The sequence below is a fragment of the Nuphar pumila genome, chromosome 17 (assembly GCF_984573655.1).
Source record: "Nuphar pumila chromosome 17, dmNupPumi1.hap1.1, whole genome shotgun sequence".
Taxonomy (NCBI): domain Eukaryota; kingdom Viridiplantae; phylum Streptophyta; class Magnoliopsida; order Nymphaeales; family Nymphaeaceae; genus Nuphar; species Nuphar pumila.
Window position 1 is genome coordinate 66558076 of NC_143265.1, and position 27605 is coordinate 66585680.

The following is a 27605-nucleotide window of genomic DNA, read 5'->3' on the forward strand; positions in this document are numbered from 1 at the left end:
GTCATGGGTTAGTGGGTATGCGTTAGAGACGTTTTAGAATCCACGATTGTGTTGTGATTCTTAAACTTAAGGAGTAAGTCATGTAATTCATGAGTTATAAATGGGTCATGAGTAGTGGCTATTAATGAGGAAGTGACAGTTATAGGTTTACCTTTTTAGCTATAAATAGAGAGTCTTGGAGGTTGTACGAGATATGTAATCTCTCACCTTTTGCTTTTACTTTGTGTTAAAGATTTTCAACATTTTACTCCATTGTTAAGTTAATATTTTATATTGTTGTTGCATATATCTTTGCTTTATTCCAACAAGTTTGGTATCAGAGCCCCAGGTTCGATTAAGCTGGGCGTGTTTGAGCATTGCGAAGATCATTGTCGAAGCCGGATCTTCAAGTTGGTTGGTAATTACGTGGTGTAATTCACGATGTCTAACGGTACAAATCTGAACTCTATAAATCTATCACATGCCTTGGTACCTATTTTTAATGGAGAAAATTATGAATTTTGGAGTATTAAGATGAAGACGTTTTTTATCTCTCAAGATCTTTGGGATCTAGTTGAAAATAGTTTTGTAGAGACACAAATCTCAAAAGCAACAGAAAAGGCAACAAGTGAAGTAAAGGAGTTGTGTAAGAGAGATGCCAAGGCTCTTCTTGTTTTGCAGCAAGCCGTGACTGAAAGTATTTTTCCTCGAATTGCGGCAACCACCAAGTCGAATGAAGCATGGACTATTTTTAAGGAAGCCTATCATGGAGATAGTAAGGTAACTATTGTAAAACTCCAAACACTTCGTAGAGATTTTGAGACCCTGCTAATGAAAGAAAATGAGCCCGTGCAAGATTTCTTTTCTAGAATGTCTACTACTGTAAATCAAATAAGAACATTCGGAGAAATAATTGATGATAAAAAGGTAGTAAAAAAAATCCTACGAAGCATGCCACCAAAGTTTGATCATGTCGTCACAACTATAGAGGAATCTAAGGACATGAATAATTATTCGATTAACGAATTAATGAGATCTCTTTTGGCACATGAGGCTTGATTGAACAGGTCAACCGAAAAAAGCATTGAACATGCATTTCAGGCCAAGGTAGAAATTTCCAACAAGCAAACGAGTGGCGAAGGTACCTTAGACAATAAATATCTAGGAAGAGGAAGAGGTAGAAGAGGATATCGTGGCCGTGGTCGTGGAAGATTTGAAATGGGTCGGCACAATCGAAGCAATCAAAGGCCGAATTATAAAGACAAACAATGCCATTATTGCAAGAAGTATGGGCACGTGGAAGCAAGGTGTTGGGAGAAATAAAAAAAGCAGGTCAATGTTGCTGAAGAACAAGAACAAGGTAATCTTTTTCTTGCACAATTTGAAACCAAGGTTAATAATATGTGGTTTCTAGATAGTGGGTGTAGTAACCACATGACAGGTGAAAAATGACTTTTTTACAATATTGATGAGTCCATGAGAATGAATGTTCGGCTTGGAAACAACAAAGAGGTACAAAGTGAAGGCAAGGGAACTATTGAAGTTGATGTTAAATCATGTAATAAAAGAATGATTCATGATGTTTATTATATATCTGATTTATCATACAATTTATTGAGTGTTGGACAATTAATTGAGAATGGGTATGCACTTAACTTTTATGATAGAATATGTGAAATAAGAAAAAGGAAAATAGACAGTGAACCTCTTATAAGAGTCAAGATGGCACCTAATAGAATGTTCCCTCTTGAATTTACACACATGAATGATGTTGCTTTAATTGGCAAAGAGGATGAGCCATCACATCTTTGGCATTTACGATATGGCCATTTACATTATAATGGGCTGAAAATACTAAGAACCAAAAACATGGTTTTGGGGTTGCCTAGTATAACGTGTAATGATGGAATTTGTGAAGAATGCGTATATGGGAAGCAACATCGTTTATCATTTTCCATCGAAAAGGCGTGGAGAGCCAGAAAGCCTCTTGAGTTAGTTCATGCAGATCTTTGTGGTCCCATGAACACTCCATCCTTAAATAATAGTAGATATTTTCTATTGCTTACTGATGACTTTACTCGCATGAGTTGGGTGTTTTTTCTCTCTAAAAAATCAGAAGCATTTAAAAAATTTCAAGAATTCAAGGCTTTTGCAGAAAAGGATAGTGAGCATGTCATAAAATGTCTACGTACAGATAGAGGGGGGGAATTTTTGTCTAATGATTTTGAAGAGTTTTGCAAAAGAAATGGAATTCGCAGGCAGCTAACAGTAGAAAAAACACCAGAGCAAAACAGTGTAGCTGAGCGGAAAAATCATACAGTCGTGGAAATGGCAAGGAGCATGTTGACTTAAAAACGACTCCCGAATGAATTTTTGGCTGAAGTTGTTAACACAGCAGTATACTTACTCAATATATCTCCAACAAAAGTTATGCGTAACATGACTCCATATCAGGCGTGGTGGTAGCGAAAGCCAAATGTAAGTAATTTGAGAATTTTTTGTTGTGTTGCTTATTCCTTGATCGATTATAGTGATCGTAGCAAGATGTATAAGAAAAGTGAAAAATGCATTTTTGTTGGTTATAGTGACACAACAAAGGGGTATCGATTATATAATCCAACATCTAAGAGTTTAATCATTCATCGTGATGTTATTTTTGATGAATTAAGCTCTTGGACTTAGAATCAAGATGCAGATAAGTCAAAAATAGAGGTCGTTTCCCTTGCATCTGATAAGACATTGGAAGCTTCAACAAGTATGTCTCAAAACAGTGGTAATAATGAGTGCACAGACTCACCACCTAAAAAGGTAAGATCCATAAAAGAGATTTATGAATCGTGTACTTTTGTCTTGTTGGTTGAAGAACCTATGTGCTACGAGGATGCTACTGAGAAACAAGAATGGGTAAAATCCATGGAAGAAGAAATGGTAGCCATTCAGAAAAATGATACCTAGGAACTTGTAGATTTACCCACAGGTCAAAATGCTATTGGTGTCAAATGGGTTTACAAGGTTAAATATAATGCAGATAGGAGCGTGCAAAAATATAAAGCAAGGTTAGTCGTTAAGGGGTATGCTCAAGAATTTGGAGTAGATTTTTCAGAAACTTTTTCTCCTGTTGCACATTTTGAAACTGTTAGAATTATTTTGGCTTTAGCAGCTCATATGAAATGGTCAGTTTTTCAATTTGATGTAAAATCTGCATTTTTGAATGGGTTCTTGGAAGAAGAGGTATATGTTTGCCAGCCTCAAGGATTTGTTGTTAAAGGGAAGGAAGAGAAGGTGTACATGTTGAAAAAGGTGCTTTATGGCCTTAAACAGGCACCACGAGCATGGTATGGGAGATTGGACTCATACCTAATGCAAAGCGGATTTCGCAGAAGTGAGAGTGAGCACACTTTATATGTAAAAGGATTAGGTACTGACTTTCTTATTGTCTGCGTTTATGTAGATGACATAATTTATACAGGCTCATCGAGTATACTTTTTGAAGAATTTAAAGAGGACATGATGCACGAATTTGAAATGTCAGATCTAGGGTTGTTACACTATTTTCTTGGACTTCAAGTTCAACAAAGTGTTGATGGTATTTTTATTTCTCAAGAAAAATATGCTTTAGACTTACTTGAGAAATTTAAAATGGTGTCGTGCAAGCCGTGTTCTACTCCCATGAATACTAATGAGAAATTATCAGTACATGATGGTACTATGAAGGCTGATGAACGGTTGTATAGAAGTTTAGTTGAAAGACTAATGTATCTTACACAGACTCGTCCAGATATCGTGTTTCCTGTTGGCCTAATTTCAAGGTTTATGCAGTGTCCAACGATACATCATCTTGGAGTAGCAAAACTGATCCTTCATTATATTCGAGCAACCACTAATTATGGGATTTGGTACCAATCAATTTCTGAGTTCAAATTAACTGGCTTTACTGACAGTGATTGGGCTGGTTTTGTAGATGACAGAAAAAGCACAAGTGGATTCATCTTTAATCTTGGATCAGGAGCCGTGTCATGGATGTCAAAGAAGCAAGCAACAGTGGCACTTTCATCTTCAGAAGCAAAGTATGTTGCTGCGAATGCAATTGTATGTCAAGCTATTTGGATAAGAAGAATTTTGGCGGACTTGCATCAAGAACAGGCGAATGCAACAAAACTCTATTGTGACAATCAAGCAACCATTTCCATGACAAAGAATCTTGTGTTCCATGAACGAACCAAGCATATTGAGTTGCATCATCATTTTATCAGACAAGTTGTTGCCGATGGAGCTGTAGCAATGAAATATTGCTCTACAAATGACCAAATTGCAGATGGATTTACAAAAGCACTAAGCTATTCAAATTTTGTGAAATTCATATCCACTTTAGGTGTATCGAGTTTTGCATCAAGGGGGAGTGATAGAATATGATGCAAAAGGGGGTTACGTGAATGGGTAACCATAAGTCATGGGTTAGTGGGTATGCGTTAGAGACGTTTTAGAATCCACGATTGTGTTGTGGTTCTTAAACTTAAGGAGTAAGTTATGTAATTCATGAGTTATAAATGAGTCATGAGTAGTGGCTATTAATGAGGAAGTGACAGTTATAAGTTTACCTTTTTAGCTATAAATAGAGAGTCTTGGAGGTTGTACGAGATGTGTAATCTCTCACCTTTTGCTTTTACTTTGTGTTAAAGATTTTCAACATTTTACTCCATTGTTAAGTTAATATTTTATATTGTTGCTGCATATATCTTTGCTTTATTCCAACACAAATGTTGAAGCCTTTTGGTGTGTTTGATTGGGTTTCAGCCAAGAGTAACATTATGGTGTGTTTGATTGCAAGTCGCATGGGACACCATGGTGATCATTGGACATGGCGGACAAGCATTCATAGAACGATGAATCATTGTTCATCTCCCTTGTTACATCAAGAATGTGACTGAGGGATGCTAAAAAAAGTCGGGTAGGGGGGTAATACCCCTTGACGCCCTATGTTTGCCCCTTTCCTCACCTCTCTTTTTGTGAGCACCCCCTCTGACATTGTGAGCCTCTCTCTCTCTTGCGTGAGCCCGTTTTGTCTGTTTGATGTTTTTTTTCTTTATGCTTTCTTTTATTTGTTTTGGCTTTTGCTCTTGTTCAGTTCATGGGTTCAACTTTTTGTTGATCTTCATGAGTGATAATGTTGTATTTCTTTCGGCTCTCTCTCTCATGCCAGAAAAGGGCTTAAGAGAATAGAGGCCTTTTTCGGAAGGAGAATGGCCGACCCTTCTCTCTCTCTCTCTCTCTCTCTCTCTCTCTCTCTCTCTCTCTCTCTCTCTCTCGCTCGCTCGCTCTCACTCTCTCTCTCTCTCTTTGGCTCGTCATTTAAGAAGGCTTGCAAATCAAATCCCATTCCATTTGGTTGTATTGAAATTTCTAGGAATTTTTCATGATTTTTTGGATTTTGGCATGTTTCTTTAGCATAATTGAGAAATATGTCAATTGCTATTAGATTTCTCATTTTCAATAACTGAAATCACCTCCATTCAGGTTGTTTTTCATTTTGGAAATGAATAGAATTCATCTAGTGTGGAGATTTGGGGTATTTTGAGTGATTTGTCATTGTTTTGGGTGTGTAAGTAGGAGGGAGTAAGGCTATTTTGAGGATTCTTCATTCATGTTTTTATCCTGATTTCAATTTGATTCTACTGGATGCTTCATATTTTGGACATGGTTGTGAAATTGCTATGCGTTAACTATCATTGTGATGTTGATTAACATGTTTGTGAAGAAACCTTTGGGTACTTGAGTATCGGTAGCCTATTTTTTATTGATGTTAATAAAATTTTCTTAAGACATTTGTGCTAGCTCAAAGTTTGTTGTTTCTTGAGTGTAGTCTGTTATTGTTGTGCTAATGTTAAGCTTTCATGTGTTTTGCAGCCTTAGTATTCCAATTGGGTGCTGTTAGAAACATGGAAAAGGGTGTGTCTATTTCGCAAGTTTCTGTCAAGCTTGATGAGTCTAATTACACATACTAGGCGAAGTTCATGGTGGCAGTTTTTGAAAGAAGAGAACTCATAGGATATCTTATGGAACTAACATGGAATCGAAAGCAGGAGTAATGGATTGTTAACAAATATGCACTTGTCTTGTATATACCTAAGTATACTTACATATATGTATCTTGTGTTGTATTGTGTATATTATTTATTTTCCCTTTTTTGTTTATTCTAGGTATACTAGATGTACTGTTTAGTTCACAATTCTAAATGGTTTTATTCTAAGTATAAACCCAATTTTTGTATGGCTTTCTTGATTTGGAAGTTCAAGTTTCCTGTAAGAATTGTTGTTTGGTCGAGTTTCTGGGAGTTGTGCTTTGAATCATGAATTTATATTTTTTGGGATTTAGTTGGCTTGAATCTTAAAATTATTCTGAAATTAAAGTTTATGACCATGTATTGTGCATATTTATTTGCAGTCATGCTTCATTTATAATTCTACTATTTTTATTATATTATACTTGTGAGTGCAAGTAGTATTCAGTATGGGGGGTGTTGTAATGAGTGAAATACAAAAAATGCATGCTAGCCAGTCAGATAAAATGCAATAGAGTCCACTTCAGTTGAATTGTTTATTTGATTGCATGTTAGAGCATGCTAAGATAGCTAAAATAAAATGTTTTGGGGGTTTAAAGACAAGGCTATGAGGCTGGTGGAAAGAAAAATGATGAAAGTTTGGGTTTGAATTCACAGTAGACAAAATTAAGAACAAGTGTGAGACACAGCTTAACAATAATGAACCAAATAATGAACACTTTTGGGTTTGGATGGGACCCAAAAAAGAAGATACATGTGGTCGATACAGAAATATGGATTGAATATATGAGAAAAATTTAGTATGAAAGAATTATCATAAGCCAAAACATGAAGATATTATAAACATACTTTGAAGATTTATAAAAAATCAACTACTATAAGCAACTATAAGACGATCCAATCAGAACAACCACCATGTCTTGTAAAAACTGCAGAGAAAAATAATTCATTATCACAAGCTTTTGGAGATGAGACACCCATGAATAGTTCACCACCTAGCATGTCATCATCCTCCATGAGGCAATCAAGTAAAGGAAAGCACAAAAATCACATACAATTAGCAATGAAACCAACTGACATCAAAATGTAGTGATGTATTAAAAGAAATGTTGGTTAATGGTCTCAACACACATGAAGGCATTACACCTACTAGTAGCCCTTGACAATGCTACCATATTCCTAAACTTAGATCCTTCTGTGAGAGTCTAAATGGTTGGAGTATAAATTGTCTTCCAATGTTTAGGGATGCATTTGTATATATATATATATATATATATATAAGAATGAAAACCTACCAAATAGAAAACCTCTCAAACCTACCCAATAAAAAATATTTATCAAATTTTCAATATTTTTTTGATATTTTAACCTTACAGATATGTTCAACATGATTGATTTACTAGAAATCGGTACTTGGATCATGCATTTTGAATGAAAAAAATGGTATTTGGAGCTTAAAAAAATTATAAAATTGTAGGATGTTGATTTTTAAACCTTATAAAAATGTATTCATGCATTAGAATCAAATGCTCCAAGAACCGATTCCTATAAAAATAAGTGCATAGATCACATATATAAGATCAAAATTTCAAAAAACATGAAAAATCTGATAGATGTTTCTTATTGCGTAGGTTTGGGAGGTTTTTTATTGGGTAGGTTTTCATTCTCATATATATGTGTGTGTATGTATATATATAATTCTTTTTTATTATGTTTGATTTATGTTTAATGTTAGCATTGTGTTAAATATGCTATAGGCATGTTATGACCATATTGATATAGATTATGTATATTGATGGATATGTACATATTCTTATAGCTTGATATTTAATTTTTAGTTCTTGTGCATGTTAAAAGTTGCATGTTATAATTGTATTAAATGTTCAATATTGAAAGGTTGCATGTTATAACCATGTTGATTATAGAATCTTATAGCTTGATATATATTTCTTAATCTTTGCCCATGTTATTCATGTTTATTACATAATTATATTTGTGTATGCAGATGTATAATGAGTCTTTAAGAACATATTTACTTACTCACTATAGTAGTTATGATCATATCTATATGTAGTTTGAGAAGGGCAAATAGGGCAATAGTACATAATTTCATACATAGGGTCATGATTTCGTAAGTGATTGTGTGCTTAGTCATCGAAGAAGTTGTTTTGACATTTTACGCATGAAAAAAGACATTTATCATTATGTGAGACTCTTCACGTTAGTGGATTATTGTAAGATACCCATGATATAGGTGTTGAAGAGCACGTAAATTTTTTATTAACACTGAGTCACAATGAGCGAAATAGAGGAGTGTAGTATGTGTTTCAACACTTACAAACAAATAATTAGTAAGTATTTTAATTTGATATTAAACACAATACTTAGCATTGGACACTAGTTCATGGGCCAAAGCAATGGTGATATTCCAACAAAAATTAGGGAAGAATCAAGATTCTACCTATATTTTAAGGTAATCTTGCATCTTCAACACTTTTACTAGGATTTACATATTGAACACATATACGCATATATATGTGTAGTAACTTGAATTTATATTTTTTATGAAATAATTGTTTGTGGGCTGTAGATGAAATATATATTCCTATACATATATCAAGAGAAGAACAAATAAAGTTTCAAAATAGAAAAGGGTGGTTATTACAATATGTTCTTGCTATGGTGGGGTTTGAAATATGATTTCACTATGTACTTGTTTGTTGGGAAGGAAGTGAAACCGATAAAAAATTATTGTACAATGCATATGTTGATCTTGACCAACCTCTATTGATACCTTAAGGTGAGTAAATACATATTATATATGTAATTTATAATGACTTAGAAATTTTGTCAAGCTAAACTAAATGTATGTATGTAGGCAAATATTATCTCGTAAATGGTGGATACCTAAATATTGTTGAGTTTTTAACTCCATACAAAGGGTATCATTATCACTTGTCATAATTTAATACACCAAGTGCAAAACCAATCGATAAACACAAGAGTTATATAACCATATACACTCTTCATTGTGAACAATAATAAAATATATTTTTAGTTTGTTTAAAGCTTGGTTTTTAATTTTAAAGTGCCAAGTACAATATCCAGTTTTCACTCAGGTTAAAATTATTCATGTGACATGCATATTACATAATTTTATATTAGAAAAGAACTCAGACGTTGAATAATTCACAATTAGAAATGATAGTCATATCACACTTCAACCTAAATTTGATGAGAAAGATGCAAGACAACTAATTAATTATGGTAACAATAAGGATATGAAAGATGCAATAATATTTTAAATGTGAAATGATTGGCCACACAATAAGTATATTTGATGACTTTATTACTTGTTACATGAGTTTCATTATTGCAATTGCATGATTAATAATAGTATTTTAATGAAATTTATATTTTATGTGTGCTTGATAGATAACATTATATGTTTAACTTATATTATTGTCTTCAAGAGCGAAATGATGATGTCTCGCCATAGATATTAATTTGTATTCTAGTAGAGAGCTAAAAATATTTACGACTCTTGAGATGCATGCACATATATAGTGGGCAGTGTACAGATTATTTACTAGCTTTAAAGAAGTTTATAGTCGATTTCAAGAATACATGGTGAAGAAAAGGTGGGTACAACAGTGAGAAGTGACCCAAGAGCGACTAGACGATGTTCAAGGAGATCCTATATTTTTTTTTGGCATGTTACTCTTCCTGATTTTCTTAATTTTTTTAGTATTTTTATGTATTTTCATGCTAGAGTGATGTACACTTTTTATAGCTATGATGGGTGGTTGACTATACTCTCTCATATATTGTTGTTATATTGTTTTATTAACAACGTTTTGACTTTTCGTATACTATAATACTCTCTTATATACTTGATTTAGAATACATAAATGAATGTAGATTCAAGTTTATTTTGGATTGAATGAAATAAATGAATAAAATTATCTTATATACTTGATTTTAAATACATGAATGTATGTATGAGCATGTTTATTTTGAATAAAAGAAATGAGTATATCTATGAGCGGGTTCATATAGAATGAATGAATGCATGAGCAAGTTCATTCTGAATAAATGAACAAAATAAAAAATAAAATGAATGAATGTTTGAGCAGGTTCATTTTTTAATGAATAAAATGAATAAATGTATAAGCAAGTTTATTTGTGAATGAATGAATGTATGAGTAGGTTCATTTTTAAATAAATTAATGGATGATTATATAAGTAGGTTCATTTTGAATGAAAGAAATAAATGTATGTATGAACATGTTCATTCATTTTTTTAATAAATGCATGAATGATTATATGAACATGGTTATTTTTAATGAATAAATGAATATATGTATGAGTAAGTTCATTTTTTATTGAATGAATGAATGTATGCATGGACATACTTGTTTTTAATAAATAAATGAATGATTGTATGAGCAAGTTCATTTTGAATCAAGAAAATGAATATATGTATGAATAAGTTCATTTATTTTTAATAAATGCATAAATAAGTATGAGCAGATTTATTTTGAATAAAAAAATAAATATAGCTAAAAGCATTTACGACTCTTGGGAGGCATGAAAACCACACATGCACATATATAATAGGGCATTCTACAAATCATTCAATAGCTTTAATAAAGCTGATAACTCAAGAATATATGACGAAGTGAAGGTGGGTGCAGCAGTGAGAGGTGCACCTAAGAGAAACTAGACGATATTTAAGGAGATGTATTTTTCTTGTCGTGTTACTCTTCCTGGTTTTTTTATTTTTTTTAATATTTTAATGTATTTTCGTGTTAGAATAATGTATACTTTTCGGTATGGAGTGGGTAGTTGACATACTATGATACCCTCTCATATATTATTGTTATATTGCTATGTTGATAATATTTTGGCTTTTCGCATACTATGATACTCTCTTATGTATTTTATTTTGAATACATGAATGAATGTAGGTGTATTTATTTTGGATTGAATGGGATAAATGATAATATCTTATATACTTGATTTTGAACACATGAGGGTATATATGAGATGATCATTTTGAATGAAAGAAATGAGTATATGTATGATCATGTTAATATAGAATGAATGAATGCACAAGCAATTTCATTTCAAATGAATGAACAAAATGAATGAATGAATATATAAGCAAGTTTATTTTTTAGTAAATATATGTATGAGTAGGTTTATTTTTGAATAAATGAATGAATACATGTATGAAAATATTCATTTTGAATAAATAAATGAATGATTGTATGAGTATGTTCTGTTTGAATGAAAGAAATGAATGTATGTATGAGCAGGTTTATTCATTTTTTAACAAATACATGAATGATTGTATGAACAAGTTTATTTTTTAATGAATTAATGAATATATATATATATATATAAACAAGTTTATTTTTTAATGAATGAATAAATATATGCATGAGTAGGTTCATTTTGAATAAATGCATGAATGATTGTATGAGCAGATTTATTTTGAATAAAAGAAATGAACATATGTATTCCATATGTTCATATGAAATGAATGAATACATGTTCATATGAAATGAATGAATATATAAGCATATGGAATGGATGAATGCATTAATATGTTCATTTTGAATGAATGAACAAAATGAATGAATGTATAAGCAAGTTCATTTTTGAATAAATCAAATGAATATACGTATGAACAAAAATTAATATATGCATAGGCAAGCTTATTTTGAATAAATAAATGAATGATTGTATGAGTAGGTTCATTTTGAATGAAAAAAATGAATGTATATATGAGGAAGTTCATGTATTTTTAAATAAATGCATGAATGATTATATGAACATGTTTATTTTTTAATGAATGAATGAATATATGTATGAGCAAGTTCTTTTTTAATTAATAAATGAATGAATGTATGCATGAGTAGGTTTATTTTGAATAAATGAATAAATTTATGAGTAAGTTTATTTTAAAATAAAGAACTGAATATATGTATGAGCAAGTTTATTCATTTTTTAATAAATGCATAAACAATTGTATGAGCAAGTTTATTTTAAATATAACAAATAAATGTATGTATGAACAAGTTTATTTATTTTTTAGTAAATATATATATATATATATAATTGAATGAGTATATTCATTTTTGAATAAATAAATAAATAATAAATTTATTAGTATATTTTTTTTTAATAAATGAATGAATGATTGTATGAGTCAGTTTATTTTTAATGAATAAATGAATATATGTATATGGATCTAATTCAAGATCTATATTCGGGGCACAAATCTATGATTTTGTGACGTACATTTATAATTGGATTCAATATAATACCAAATATAATATTTGTAAATAAAAAATATTGTTGTTTATTTGTTTTATATAAGTTTTATACTTTTTTGGTATTTGAATCTAATTTGAGATCCATATTTGGGACTAAAATTCATAATAAATATGTCAAAACACTTACATGGTGGGGCAGATCGGATTATATGATCCAAAATGAAGTTATTCAACCCATTATTCATGTGTGTTCAAGCTTCCCGGACAACGTAAATCAAATACCGAACATAAAGAACACAACTTCTGTATAGAGTTTAAACAAATGTTGGACGGAGTACAATTGTTACAGTGTTTTGTCTTTTCTATTTTATTATTTCATTCAATCTTCGACAAACCATCATACACACCCTTAAGGTCAAGATGTTTTTATAAGAATACATGAGTGATTGGGTTTAGGTTGGGTTTGGGTACCCAATACAAACCCAACCAATCAACAACCCTATTACTTTAGTATTGTAAGGCCTTTTTTTATTCAGTTTTGTTTTTTGTTCAGTTTAAGCTTGTTATAAGCTCAAACTTAATTCAACTTACAATAAGAATGGAGAACATATCATGTAATCTGTCAAAATCAATATGCGAAAGTGATCTAACATCCCCGTCGTTCATTGTTCCAACTTCATGGTCTCCCATGCAAATTGTGGGACCCACCAGAAAGTGTTTGATGACATCATCATTGGCAATTATAATGATGACTATTGATCACTATAACGAACCGGAGTCTAATCGGACCTACTATAAGAGAAACCATACTCGGACCCAATAAGAACTACGTGAACCAGACCCAAGCCGTACCCTAAAAAACATTATTTTTATCATTTTTAAATTGAAAAATTGCAAGTCTTAATCGAAATCTGGGTCTGGCATGGGTCTGGTATAAAATTTCACAAACTATATCCGGCTCCATGTAGTAATTGGACCTTTGGGTCCGGACCTGGGTCTTAATGAGGTCTTCTTATTTATCACCGTACCTAGACCCTAAAGAGTTTGGTTTGGATTGGGTCTGGGTAAACCCGACCAGTTGACACCCCTCACATTACGGATTGGAGGGGACTTTGTGCTCATTGGTTAACCATGTAATTGTACCACTCCCTTCCCTTTGGTACATGACAGCCTGGAAAAATGATTACAGGGTAGTGTGAGCCCTCTTGACTTTCAAAATTTTAATGAGTAAACTTTTTTACTTTAAAGAGAGAGTGCGTGCTTGTGATGTGAATCAAACAATGATGTGGAATGAGACCTCAGGGCTCCACATGCACCGTTTCTTCGATCACACACAAAGAAAGATTCCTTGTCGCCCCCAAAACCCATGTTTCCTTTCGCATATTGTCACTGCCAAGGATTTGCAAATCTTGCCAATTGGTGCACCAAAACTGTCGCTGCATGAGAACACTGTGGACAAAGACACTCTTGTGGATTCCAATGGGGGCTCTACTTATCTGGTAGGAGCAGTTAGTGCACGTCACCTTGTGTTGGGACGTTGCAAGTTCAAATCCCAATAGTATATTGTATAACTGGTAGGGTCAGACTAACCCCATCTTGCCTTTCGAAAAAAAGACACACTTGTTGCCCTATTATGTTGTACATTTCTCCAACTTATTTGTTGTTCATTTTCTGGCACCAGAATGAGAAAAACGAGACGAGCCGCTTGTGGATGGTATATGCTTGACTCATTAATGCCTGTTTCTGTTCATAAACTAACTTCAGTGAAGAAAAGCTATTTTGCTGATTGTAAGGGTCTACCAACTCAAGTTTGACAAAAGGATGGCTTGTATAAGATCGTTGACATGCTTTGCATTTTTTGCATTCTAAAAATAGAGATGGCTCAACCATATTTGTCGCAACTTTCTTTGGAAGGGTGTATTTGCATCATCTAAAATGGTCAGGATCAGAGGTGGAGCCAAAAATCCAAATTAGGGTGGATGCGAATGTGTGTGTATATATAGGAAAACCCATATCTTTGAACGGGTTTCCTTCGCACATATTCAAATGCATGGCATAATTCCATGCATTCTTTTGTTTAAAAAAAAAAGACATTTAGTGGTGGTTTTGAACCGCCACTAAATGTCGTTTTCTACCCAGAGATTTAGCGGCGGTCAAGACCACCACTGAATCTCGTGAGCGCAAACATAAAAAAATGACAAATCGTTGCCATTTGATCACATGCGATTAACGACAACACTTTGTCCAATGTATCTTCAAACACTTTATGGGTTACTATATATATATATATATATATATATATATATATATATATATATATATATATATATATATATATATATATATATAGAGAGAGAGAGAGAGAGAGAGAGAGAGAGTGGTAGCTGCGCAACCTTTCGATGCACAACTACAGTGGAACATCGCTCTATCATGGGGCATGATGGACATCCATCGCCCAAAAAATGCAAAAAAGGGCACTTGGCCTCAATGGAACAGGGACCTTTAGCGGCGGTCAAAAACTTATGCTAAAGGGGCAAAAAAGCGTAAATTCACGTTTTTCCCCCTTTTCGCATTTTTTGGTTGTGGTCATCTATCACACCCTGTGATAGTCGACTACATGCATCTCGTCAGTAGCTACACAACTACCACTCACTTTATATATATATATATATATATATATATATATATATATATATATATATATATATATATATATATATATATATATATAGAGAGAGAGAGAGAGAGAGAGAGAGAGAGAGAGGGGTTGCTGATGTAGTCGGTGAAGACTCCCACCGTATGTACCTAAAGGAGGACTCTCCTCAAAATCTTGTAACCTTGCTCTATAAATAACATAGGTCCTCCCTCGCTTAGATGTATTATTCAGTGAGAGATTGAGAGGATCAAAACCATGGATATAGATTCCTGAGATCGAACCACGTTAAAAATCATTTGTGACTCACTTTTATTTTTTTTATGTTCTGGTAAGTCTGCTATCTTCACATGGTATCAGAGTCATAACAACTATCATCGATTTTCATGTCTATGTCTCTCATCAGAACCATCCATGGATCCCAATCAAAGCAAGAGTCAGTCATCCTCTCTGTTTCCATCACTTTCTACTCCAAATACATTTCAACATTTCTTGAGCACCAAACTCACGACTGATAACTATGCCTTATGGGCCTCTCAGTTCAAGCCTCTATCAATTTCATATGATTTGCAAGGTTAAATTGATGAATCAAAGATCAGACCTACAGAGTTCATAACCCAAGAAAGGAAGCAAGTTCCTAATATGGAGTATGTAACATGGAGGAGGCAGGATCTGATGTTGTTGAGTATGTTATTCTCCTCTTATCGAGGTTGTCTGAACAAAGATTGTGGATCTTGACACATTGTTTGAAGTATGAAAAACTCTTAAGGAAACCTATGTTGCTCACTCTTATCCTAAAGTTATGCAACTTAAAGAACAACTTCAATGCTTCAAAAAGTGGAGCAAAAGCAATTATGAGTACATTTAGAAAATAAAATTGATTTCTTATCAACTTTCTATGGTCGGTAAACCCATCCAAGAAGAGGATCTTATCCTCTATGTGCTTCGAGGTTACCATATGAATATGACTCCTTCTGAGTATTCATAAGCACCTGTTCTAAGGCTACCCCAATCAGGTTATGTGAGCTTCATAGTCTTTTTTTTTCTCAAGAAGCTCACCTCTTTGAAATAGATAGAAATAAGAGTGAGCCTCATGAAGCCAACTTCATGAAAAAGAGGGTTCTAAAAAATTCTAGACCTATGCCTTTTCCACTGTTGTTTACCTTATCAATAGGTTGCCCACACAAAATCGCAAGTATAAATGTCCTCTTGAGATCTTTTTTAAAAACAAACAAACTCTAAATTTCTCAAAACTTTTGGGTGTGCATGCTATCATAACCTTTGACCTTGTCAAGAAAAATAAACTTGATTTCAAGTCCAAAGCTTACATTTTTCTAGGTTATAGTAATAACCGTCATGGGTACATTTGTCTTGATCTTCAGTCTCACAAAATTGTTATATCCAGAGATGTCACCTTTAATGAGACCAAGTTTCTCCATTTTTCCAAAAAAATATGTGAAAAAACATGGGATCAACCAATAAAAATATGAGCTATAAATTAATTTTGTGAATTTTAATTAATTAATAGATAATTTTTTTATATTTTCTTTGAAAATCTATTTTTTAGTTTCTAATAAATTGTTTACCTTTTTTGCCAAAAACATGATAAATATACAAATTTCAAATTAACAAGAGAATTTGGCTGCTGATATTTTACCAAAAACTTGTTGTCACTATGTTCTCACTCTTAAAGTCCACCTCCACTTCATAATTGGGGCTTTATTAAAAGAGGTCATTTTTTGTGCAGTGTCACATCATACTTAGCATGCAACTCCACTACTAATGATCATCTATCTCAACATTTCTTGAGATGGACACCACACCCATCTCGAGAAATGCCAAGATGGGTGGTTGTCAATTAGGTTGTTGCATGGGAACATTGCATATAATGTGTTGCAAATGCTTAGACCCCTTGATTAATTTGTGAGAAGAGATAAGCCTAACCAGTGGTGGAGCCACATACTGGCCAGATGAGGGTGCCCACCCTGACCTTAAAATCTCCAATAAAGGGATCTAAATTGCGAAGATAGCAAACTTGCCAGACCAGATAAAAAATAAAGGTACTCACACGATTTTTAACATGGTTCGATCACAGAGATCTACGTCCACAATTTTGTCCTCTCTTAATCTCTCAAAGAATAATACATATGAGGGAGAGAAGACATGTTATTTATAGAGCAAGGTTACACGATTTTGAGGAGAGTCCTCCTCCTTTAGGTACACACGATGCGAGTCTTCACTGATAGCATCAACTCCCTCATTCTCATTATCTCTATCTCTAACATCCCCCCTCAAGCTCAACATCATATATTTGACATTGAGCTTGGATCTGAAGTATTGGAACTAGGATACTGGCAAGGGCTTTGTTGAGATGTCCACAATCTATTCACAAGAGGACAAAGTCTGAACAAGGAGTTGTTTCTTGGCTACTTTTTCCTTGACAAAGTACACATCAATTTCAATATGTTTGTTTTGATTTTGGAATGTTGGACTGCAAGGTATATGGCACTGATATTGTTGCACCAAACAACCGAAGGAGTGGACATATGTACACCAAGTTCACGTAAATGAAACTTGACCCAGGTGACTTCTGTAGCAGCATTAGTAACAATTTTATATTCAGCCTATGTGTTGGAGCTAGATATAATGTGTTGTTTTCTAGAACTCCAAGACATGAGGTTTGTCCCAAGTACATGACACATCCGGACATGAGGTTTGTCCCAAGTACATGACACATCCGGAGCTTGACTTTCGATCATTGGGGCATCCTGCTCAGTCATCATTAGAGTAAATAGAGATACTAAGGAATTTGGATGGCCTGAGCCACAAGCCATATTGAATAGTAAACTTCAAATATTGCATAATGCATTTAACAGTTGCCCAATGCTCAATGGTGGGATGATGCATTAACTGACATACTTTATTTACATTGAACGCAATGTTGTCAAAGTAACATATTGCATAGCTCCAACAATACTCCTATAAAGAGTTGGATTTGAAACTCTGTACCACGGGTTGCGGAAAGCTTCAGTGAAACAAACATGGGCATAGATATGGGTTTATCATCCAACATATTAGACCTCATAATAAGATCTAAAATGTATTTACTCTGAGAAAGAAACATGCCCTGCAGAGCATATATCGCTACACCAAGGAAGTAATGTAACTTGCCAAGATCATTAAGAGCAAACTGTTTTCCAATAGACTGTAACCACACCATGTATAATAGATGAAAAATTGTCTATAACTAAAATATCATCAACATAAACTATAATAAAAATTTACAATTTATCTTCATGAAAAACAAATAAGGATTGGCTTTTTAACTAATAAAGCTTTGCCTAATAAGGGCATTACTCAATTCTTGAAACTATTCTTGGTGTACCTGTTTAGACTATAAAGAGCTTTCGTAAGTTTACAAATATAGCCAGGAATTTGTTGATCATTGAACCGAGGTGGTTAAACCATGCACACATCCTCCTCTAAGGTTCCATTAGGGAACACATTATTAATATCAAGTTGCCTTACTTCCCATCTTGCACTTAAAGCAACAGATAACACAGAGCAAATGGTGGTGGGTTTGACCACTGGACTAAAAGTCTCAAAGAAGTTGACTCATTCTTCTTGATGAAAACTCTTTACAACTAGACGAGCTTTATACCATTTAAAGGTTCCATCGGCTCTCTTTTTGATCTTGTAGACCCACTTGCAACCTACAAGGTTGTAAGAATCACCTGGAAGAACAAGTTGTCAGATATTGTTTCTGATTAAAGCAATATACTTTGTTTTCATAGCATGTTGTCGCCTAGGGACTTTAACGACCTATTTGTAAGAAGAGGATTCCTAATTACAAGTAAGCACACTTAGCAAGGCTATGAGAAGGAAATATTTAGAGGAATAACAGACTTTAGGATTAAGAGTCTTATCTTAAGCACGGGTAATTATATGATGAGTTCATTGTGGGGCATGAGTGGGAGGGTCATCATGGTTGGCATCAAGATGTTGCTCAAAACCTCTACGTAGATCACCAAGAACAACGACAAGACCACTATCAGGAGAACTCGGTGCAAGGTCATGTGAGGATTCAACTTCCTCAACACTGGCCAGTGAGATGGGCTTAGGGAGAGGGTCGATCATGGGACAGTCTAACTAGACAAATTTTGCTTCTCCTGGATTTTGTCTAATGCTAATAATTCAAAAAGGTTTTCTAAGGTTTTTCGGCAAAAGTCCCAAAACTTTGGTTATTTCACACTTTAGCTTAGGAAAAACCCTAAATGTTAATCATAACCCATAGGATTTTAGGTAAAGCTCATCAATAATGTCCAAAACACCCAAAATAATATATTTTTCCCAATTTTGGTTAGGGATGGCCCAAACTTTTTGTCATTTTCTAGTGGATGGCAAAACTTTTTGCCATTTGCTATTGGAGATGATAAAAACTTTTTGCCATTTGCTAGTGGACAACCAAACTTTTTGTCGTTTGTTATTGGGGACGACAAATTTTTGTTGTTGTTTGCTAGTGGATGTCAAAATGTTCTGCCATCTACTACCACAAATGTCCGGATAGGCCCTAGGTCTTGTCGCTATCCTTATCTGAACCCCATGTGTGTCTTTCATGCACATATCCTTCATCAGAAAACCTCTAGAAGACCTATCTAACATCTAGATTCAAGAAACTTCCACCCTTAGGATAAGCATCACCTCACATTCATTAAACCTAGTTAGTTTTAGTTTTTTTGGCTTCTAAGCAGGGTAGCACATGCCAATAGGAATCAACCATGTCATCCACAACCAATGAGAGGGTGGCATGTAGTCCATTCAACCAATCAGAAGCTAGATATTGTTCATCAAGAAACCTCTAGAAGACCTATTTACCATCAGCAAGTTGTTTTCTTGTCTACAAGTCTTTTTTTTTGTTTGCCAGTTTTTTGTCGTATACAATTTCCTTTTGTTATTACTTGTTTCAATTTTCTGTAAAAGGAAGGACTCCTTGATTTAAAGGAGTTGTTTGCTTTCAGTAGGTGTGTTACTGGAAGTGGGACCGGATTTGGTCTGTATGATCTTGTAGTTACACAAGGTTGATAGTGGAAATCTCAAGCGGGTTTTGCTTGGGGACTGGATGTAGGTCGGGAAAGACCGAACCGGGATAAATTATTGTGTTCTTTGTGTGTTTGCTTTGCGAATTGCAAAATTCATCAAAATTCCGTAGACGATTTATAAAAGCACTATTCACCCCCCCTCTAGTGCTCGTTGCCTCGATCCTACTGCACTTTCATTTGGTATTAGAGCAGGTTTGCTATTATTTTGATTTAACCATCATCTAGCATGACAACTACAACATCTCAGCACAAAAAAGGATGTTCCTCTGTTTGTCCTCCTCTCTTCGACGGGACAAACTATGGATACTGGAAAGTGAGAATGACAATATTCTTACAATCCATGGATCTCAAAATTTGGAAATTCGTTTCAGAAAAGTACCAAATGCTATCAACTGATTTCAGTCAATGGACCGATAAAGAAAAGAAGACTGCTTCACTTAATTCTAAGGCTATGAATGCATTGTATTGTGTCGTTGACAAGGTAGAGTTCAATCGCATCTCTCAATGTTGTACAACAAATGAAATCTGACATACTCTTCTCGTGACTCACGAAGGTACGTCAAAGGTAAAGGAATCTAAAATTGCTTCTTTAGTTCATAAATTTGAATTGTTTAAAATGAAGCAAAATGAATCTATATCGGACATGGTAACAAGAATGACCGATATCACTAACACTCTGAAATCCCTTGAAAAAGAATATTCACAAGTGGATTTAGTCAGAAAAATCCTAAGGTGTTTAACTCCTGAATGGGAGAGAAAAATTACAGCTATTGAGGAAGCAAATGATTTAAACACTCTCACTCTTGAAGATTTGGTTGGTAACTTAATGACATATGAAATTCAACTTCAAGACATACAAGAAGAAGAACCCAAGAAGAAATCTCTTGCTTTTAAGGCTACTTCTGATTCTGAAAATTCAGAAGAAGATAAAGATGAAGATATTGCTCTCATTACAAGGCAATTCAGAAGATTCATAAAAAAGGGAAGGTTTCAAAGAAAGGTAAAGAAAGCAGATTCTTCCAATCCAAATGAAGTCAAGTGCTTTAACTGCAAAAAGACAGGACATATAAAGAAAGATTGTCCTCTTCTCAAAATCAAGCCCAAGGACAAATTCATGAAGAAAAAGGCATTTCAAGCTTGTTGGGATGATAGTGACTCCTCTTCCGATGAAGAATCAAATGAAGAAGTCGCCAACATGTGCTTTGTAGCACAAGAAGACTCAGTAAGTCAATTTAAATATGATGATTTATTAGAAGCATTTAATGACTTATATGCTAAATTTAAGAGTCTAAGTTCTAAAAATAAAGAGTTAAAAACTGAAAATTCAACTCTTGACTCTCAAAACAAAGTGTTACTTCAAGAGATAGAAGATCTCAAGAAGGAAAACTCCTGTCAAGCATTTGAGATAAAAGAAATTGGAATTAGAACCAATCTCTTACAAAAAGAAATAACTAGTCTAAAAGAAAATTCAAATGATCTTCTTTCTATAGTGACCAAATTCACAAATGGTCAAGAGAATCTAAAAAGACTTTTTGGTTCTCAAAGATGCTCGGTTAATAAAACAGGATTGGGATATAGCTTCTTTGATACTCAAAATAGACCAAACTATGTTGTGAAGAATCAAAGACAATATTCTCAACCATTTGTTCATAGAACTAAATTTTTCAGTTCTAATAGAAATGCATTTAATCATGGAACTTATAATGCTTATAAGTCTAGACATGATTATTCGAGAAATGCTAAATCTTGTTATAAAAAGAATATTTTTTTATCAAAAGTAACCAAAATCCAAATGGATATGGATTCCTAAGACTAACTCTCATGGACCCAAAAATAGAAAGGGGTCAAATGCTTTGTCTTCTAATTTTTTTGTAGGTACACAAAATAAGGAGCAAATGGATATTGGACATCGGTTGTTCCAAACATATGACTGGAAGGCCGAAGTTATTTTCCACCCTCCAAAATAAGGATGGAGGAACTGTCACCTTTGATGACAATAACAAGGGAAAAGTGATAGGTATTGGTAATCCAAAATTTCCCTTAATAGAAAATGTTCTTTTAGTAGATGGTTTAATGCATAATTTATTATCCATTAGTCAATTATGTGATAAAGGTTTTCTTGTTTCTTTTGAACATGATTTATGCTTAATTTCCGATTTTCAATCTAAAAAGATCATTTTTAAACATATAAGAAGGAACAATGTGTATAAACTTTATCTAGATGAGTTACCTACTTTTAATGAAAAATGTCTTATTGTTTCAAATGAAATTCAATGGTTATGGCACAAGAGACTTGGACATGTTAACTTTAAAATTATTTCCAAGTTATCTAAGAATGATCTTGTTAGAGGCCTACCTAGAATACCATATAAAAAAGATCACTTATGTGATGCTTGCCAAAGGGGTAAACAAATCAAGAGTTCTTTTAAAGCAAAAGATATAGTTTCAACAAAACGTCCTCTTGAACTTTTACATTTAGATCTATTTGAACCATCTAGAATTCAAAGTCTGAATGGTAGCAAGTATGCTTTTGTTATAGTAGATGATTATTCTCGATTTACATGGGTGATTTTTCTAAAAAGCAAAAATGATGCTTTTTCTGAATTTTCCAAACTTTGTAGAAGAATTACAAATAAAAAATCTACATCTATAATTAAAATTCGTAGTGATCATGGTGGTAAATTTGAAAATGAATCTTTTCTAAAGTATTGTGATTTACATGGTATATCTCACAACTTTGCTTTTCCTAGAGCGGCTCCACAAAATAGAGTTGTTGAAAGAAAGAATAGAACTTTGCAAGAATGCGCTAGAATCATGCTTCAAGATAAAAATTTACCAAAATACTTTTGGGCTGAAGCAATAAATACATGTTATGTTTTAAACCGTGTTCTTATTCGACCAATCTTACATAAAACATGTTTTGAATTATATTATAATCGTATACCAAAGATCTCATACTTCAAAATTTTCGGTAGTAAATGCTTCTTGTTAAATACCAAAGATAATCTTGATAAGTTTGATTCAAAATTAGATGAATCAATATTTCTTGGATATTCTTCTAGAAGTAAAGCTTATCGTGTTTTTAATAAAAGAACATCTTGCATTGAAGAATCTTTACATGTTGCATTTGATGAGAATTGTGAGCAGGTTATACCTCTAAGCGAAGGAGAAGAAGTAATACTTCAAGAAGAACCTTTGATAGAGAGTACTTCTCAAGATAATGTTCCTCTTCAACCGGTTTGGAAAGAAGTTCCTAATCATCCACATGAACAAGTTATTGGAGAAATAAAGAGTGGTGTCCAAACTAGAAGGCAATTGCAATATATTGCAAATATTGCTTTCATATCTAAAATAGAACCAAAGAATAGCAATGAGGCTTGTGATGATGAATTTTGGCTTTTGGCCATGTCTGAAGATTTTATGAGAATTAGGAGAGAACTAGGCATTTGCTTATTTTTAGATTTATAAAATGCTGATTTTTTGAACAAAATCTCAAAATCGCACCTTATTAGTCGACTGATAAATTTCTAGTCGACTGATGCTTTTAAATTTTTTTTTGGAATGAGTCGCACCTTATTAGTCGACCGATAAAATTGTAGTCGACTAAAAAATTTTTTTTTAATTTTAACTGAAGGGACCCGATACCCCTTGGATTTTTTTACCTGATTTTTTTAGGGCATCGTTTCATTTTCACGCATACTTAAAAAAAAAAAACAAAACCCTCTCTCACTATCTCTCTCACCCTTGAATTTTTTTTCCTCTCTCTCTTCCGAAAAACCCTCGGAGTGCCGTTCGAACCTCTCCTCGACCGGATTCTTTTGGCCGTGACAGGGAGTTGCTGGAATCATCTTGTCGTGACCAATGCCTCTTCAGTCCTCGTCGGAATCCCCTTGTGGCAGCCTCCTCGCATCTGCCGACATCCACCGCGGACTCCTCCTCATCTATTCACTGTTTCTGTTGCATTGGTTCTCCTTCACAATGCCAAACAACATCTTCCTTCTGCCAGACGTCATTTGGAAGTCGACATCATTCTCTGCAACTATTTTTTTTTGGTGAATCTGTTTTTAACCATGCCTCGTCAAAAGACTGCATCCGCAAAAGGTTCTCCTCCTCCTACACCTTTAGCAAAATACAGATTTTCTCTCAGATTACTCCAAAATCCTCTTTTGTATGATACTTTTGGATCGGTTTCTGCACTTCATATTTTACCGGGATGAAATGTCCTCTTTCACATGTTTTCTTGTTACAAAATCAGAGAATTATTTCTAAGAATTTCACATCTTTTTGATGCCTGTGCAGACACCCTTCATTATCCTTTTCTGATTCACTTGTTTTATACAAATTTACAAATTGATCATGAAACTGGAGTTCTTTCCTCTCTTGTTCGTGATGTTGAAATTGAGTTTGATTCTAAACTACTTGGAGAAATCCTAGAAATTCCACCTTCAGACACTCTTTTCAATACTGTTGAACTAAATGATGAAAGAATTTTTGAACAAATTCTTCTTCCAGGTGCACCTCATTGCCCTTTTTTCAAAAACACTAATCTTCAAACTCGTGCACGCATTGTTGGATGAATCCTTGCCCATAATGTTCTACCTAAAACTGGTTCTTTTGATTACTATTCCACAGATCTTTTTACGACTCTTTATGTATTATTTGGAAATATTTCTGTAAATTGGGCCAACGTATATTTTACAAATTTGTGGAAACAAAAACCATTTCTTCCTTATGGATGTCTTTTAACTCGTATTTTCAGACATTTCAAAGTTCCCTTAACAAATGAAAAATATATTGAGCAAAAGAAGTTCTTTGATTAAACTATTTTTAAACGAATGAAAATCAAATATCTGCCTCATTTAAATGTTGATCAAACTAAACCATCTGATCCTACTGAACCATCAATTTCTGAACCCTCACCATCTTCTGCGACATATTCATTTCAAGCAAAAAGAAATTTTTTTTCTACAAGTCAAGACAATGATGAAGTTTTGCAGCGATTGGAAGCTTAGGAGTTGCATCAACACATTTTTTGTGAAGATGTGACTCAACAACTTTCTTCGATTTAGAAAGATATTACTGCAATCAAGGACTTGCACAACTCACTTTTCTGATCTTTGTTTTCTGTCTTTACTAAACTTTGATACTTTATGGGTTGTAATATTTTAAACGTGTATTTACATTTTGCTTATGCTATTTCTGCCCTTACTCTTTTTGATTATGACAAAGGGGGAGAAAAAGATAAAAATTGGTAGACACATGCATGGAAATTGCAGGAGACCTTGCATGAAAAATGCGAAATTAAGAAAAAGAAAGCATTGAAAATTGTATTTACGAAAAAGTTTTAAATGCATGAAGTAATGATGAATGAAAATGCAAACCAATCAATATGTGATATATGTGCTTTGAATGTGCTAACTTTTAATGTTTTGCAGCATATTGATAGGAGTAAAATCTCCATCTATGCATCTAAATGCTTCATCTTTGATTAAGTTTGTCATCATAAAAAAGGAGGAGATTGTTACAACACTGAAGCCGTACATGATACTTCAAGTACAAGGTTTTGATGATGAGCAAGTGAAATCAACTGCATTTCATCTAAGGCAATGAAGACATTGAAGATATTCGATGAAGAATCTTTGAAGACTTGTGCGCAAATGTAAAATTCATTTAAAGTCTTAGATTCTTGTAAGAGCCTTACTTAGAGTGCATATTTAGGTTGCATTTTACCTAAAATGTCTTTAGAAAAACTTTTCTAAAAGAACCCTTCATGAAAATCTTTTTGGAAAACTCTTTTGTTAAATTTTCATGTTTATTAGTCGACTAATAGACTCACCAGTCGACTAATCCTTTCGCGCCATATTTTCTAAAATGTCATTTTTGTCAAATTAGTCGACCGAAGGTATTGTCAGTCGATTGGACAGAATGTGTGTTTTCTGAAAAATTTAGCAGCAGTCGACTAATGACTTTATCAGTCGACTAGACATAACATGTGTTTTTTGGAAATTTAGCAGCAGTCGACTAATGCTTTTATCAGTCGACCGGACAGAACTTGTGTTTTCTACTGATGATATTATCAGTCGACTAACTTTTCTCTAGTCGACTAAGTTTCAAATCTTTAGATTTTCAAACGGCTTGATAAACAGATCAGTCAACCGACGATAACTGTCAGTCTACTAATAACTAATTATTAGTCAACTAATTATTGTTCCAGTCGACTAATTTTACCGTTTTTCCTGAAACTTCAAAAAGACGTGTCTTTTCATTTTTCAAACGTTTTGATCATTCAAAATGGATTGTTTTGACACCCTTTCATACTCTCAACGTATGGAAACTTTCAACTATAAATATGAGTGCATTTTACACTCAAAAGCACTACAATTCAATCAATTTGAATCAATTACTCTTTGCTTTTCACTCATATTCATTTTCTCACTCACATGATATTTTTCACTTCAGTTTTTCACTCAAATTCTTTTGAGAAATAGTGAATTCGTGAGTAGAGTATTTCAACAACCTCAAAAGCCAATTGTATCTCATTTGCATTCAAAAGAAGGGCTCATAGATTGTATTGTAAGTTGTTACTTGTTTCAATTTTCTATAAAAGGAAGGACTCCTTGGTTTAAAGGAGTTATTTGCTTTCAGTAGGTGTGTTACTGGAAGTGAGTCCGGATTTGGTATGTATGATCTTGTAGTTACACAAGGTTGATAGTGGAAATCTCAAGCGGGTTTTGCTTGGGGACTGGATGTAGGTCGGGAAAGACCGAACCAGGATAAATTATTGTGTTCTTTGTGTGTTTGCTTTGCGAATTGCAAAATCCATCAAAATTCCGCAGACGATTTATAAAAGCACTATTCACCCCCCTCTAGTGCTCGTTGCCTCAATCCTACTGCACTTTCAAAAGAGAGGGGGGCGATTTTTCTAGGGAGTTCTAACCTAACAAGACTCTAATTAATTAATGTAATTGACTTCTAATTAAACTCTAAAAATTCTCAAATGTGGCACCACCTATGTGGGCCATGCATATTTGGTTTTAAAAACTTTAAATAAAGGTTTAAAACTATGGTTAAAATACCAAAATAAAGGTGGAGTTTTAAAATCGATTAAACTTTGACTTTTCAAACTTCTAATTTAAGTAAAACACTGACTAAACTTAAACTAACCTAAACACCTTCAAATGTGGCACCACCTAATGTGGGCCCCATTTGATTTTTCAAAAACGATTTTAAAAAGGTGAAAATAAAGGGGTTTAAAAATGAGATTTTCTAAAAGCTTTAGAAAGACACCTATGTTTATGATTTTTTTATATTTTTTGAAATAGATAAAACATGAAATAAAATAAAATGGAATAAAGATGGAAAAATTAGGGTTTGGTGCCCCCTGCATGGTGGGCCCCGCTTGAAGAAAATTAAAAATTGCTTTAGAAAGCGAGTTTAAAATGAATCCAAATCTTTTTTCTAAGGAAGATACTTTGAAATAAAGGAATATAAAGCCTTGGGGGTTGGCCAAATGGAAAATATCGATTTAAAA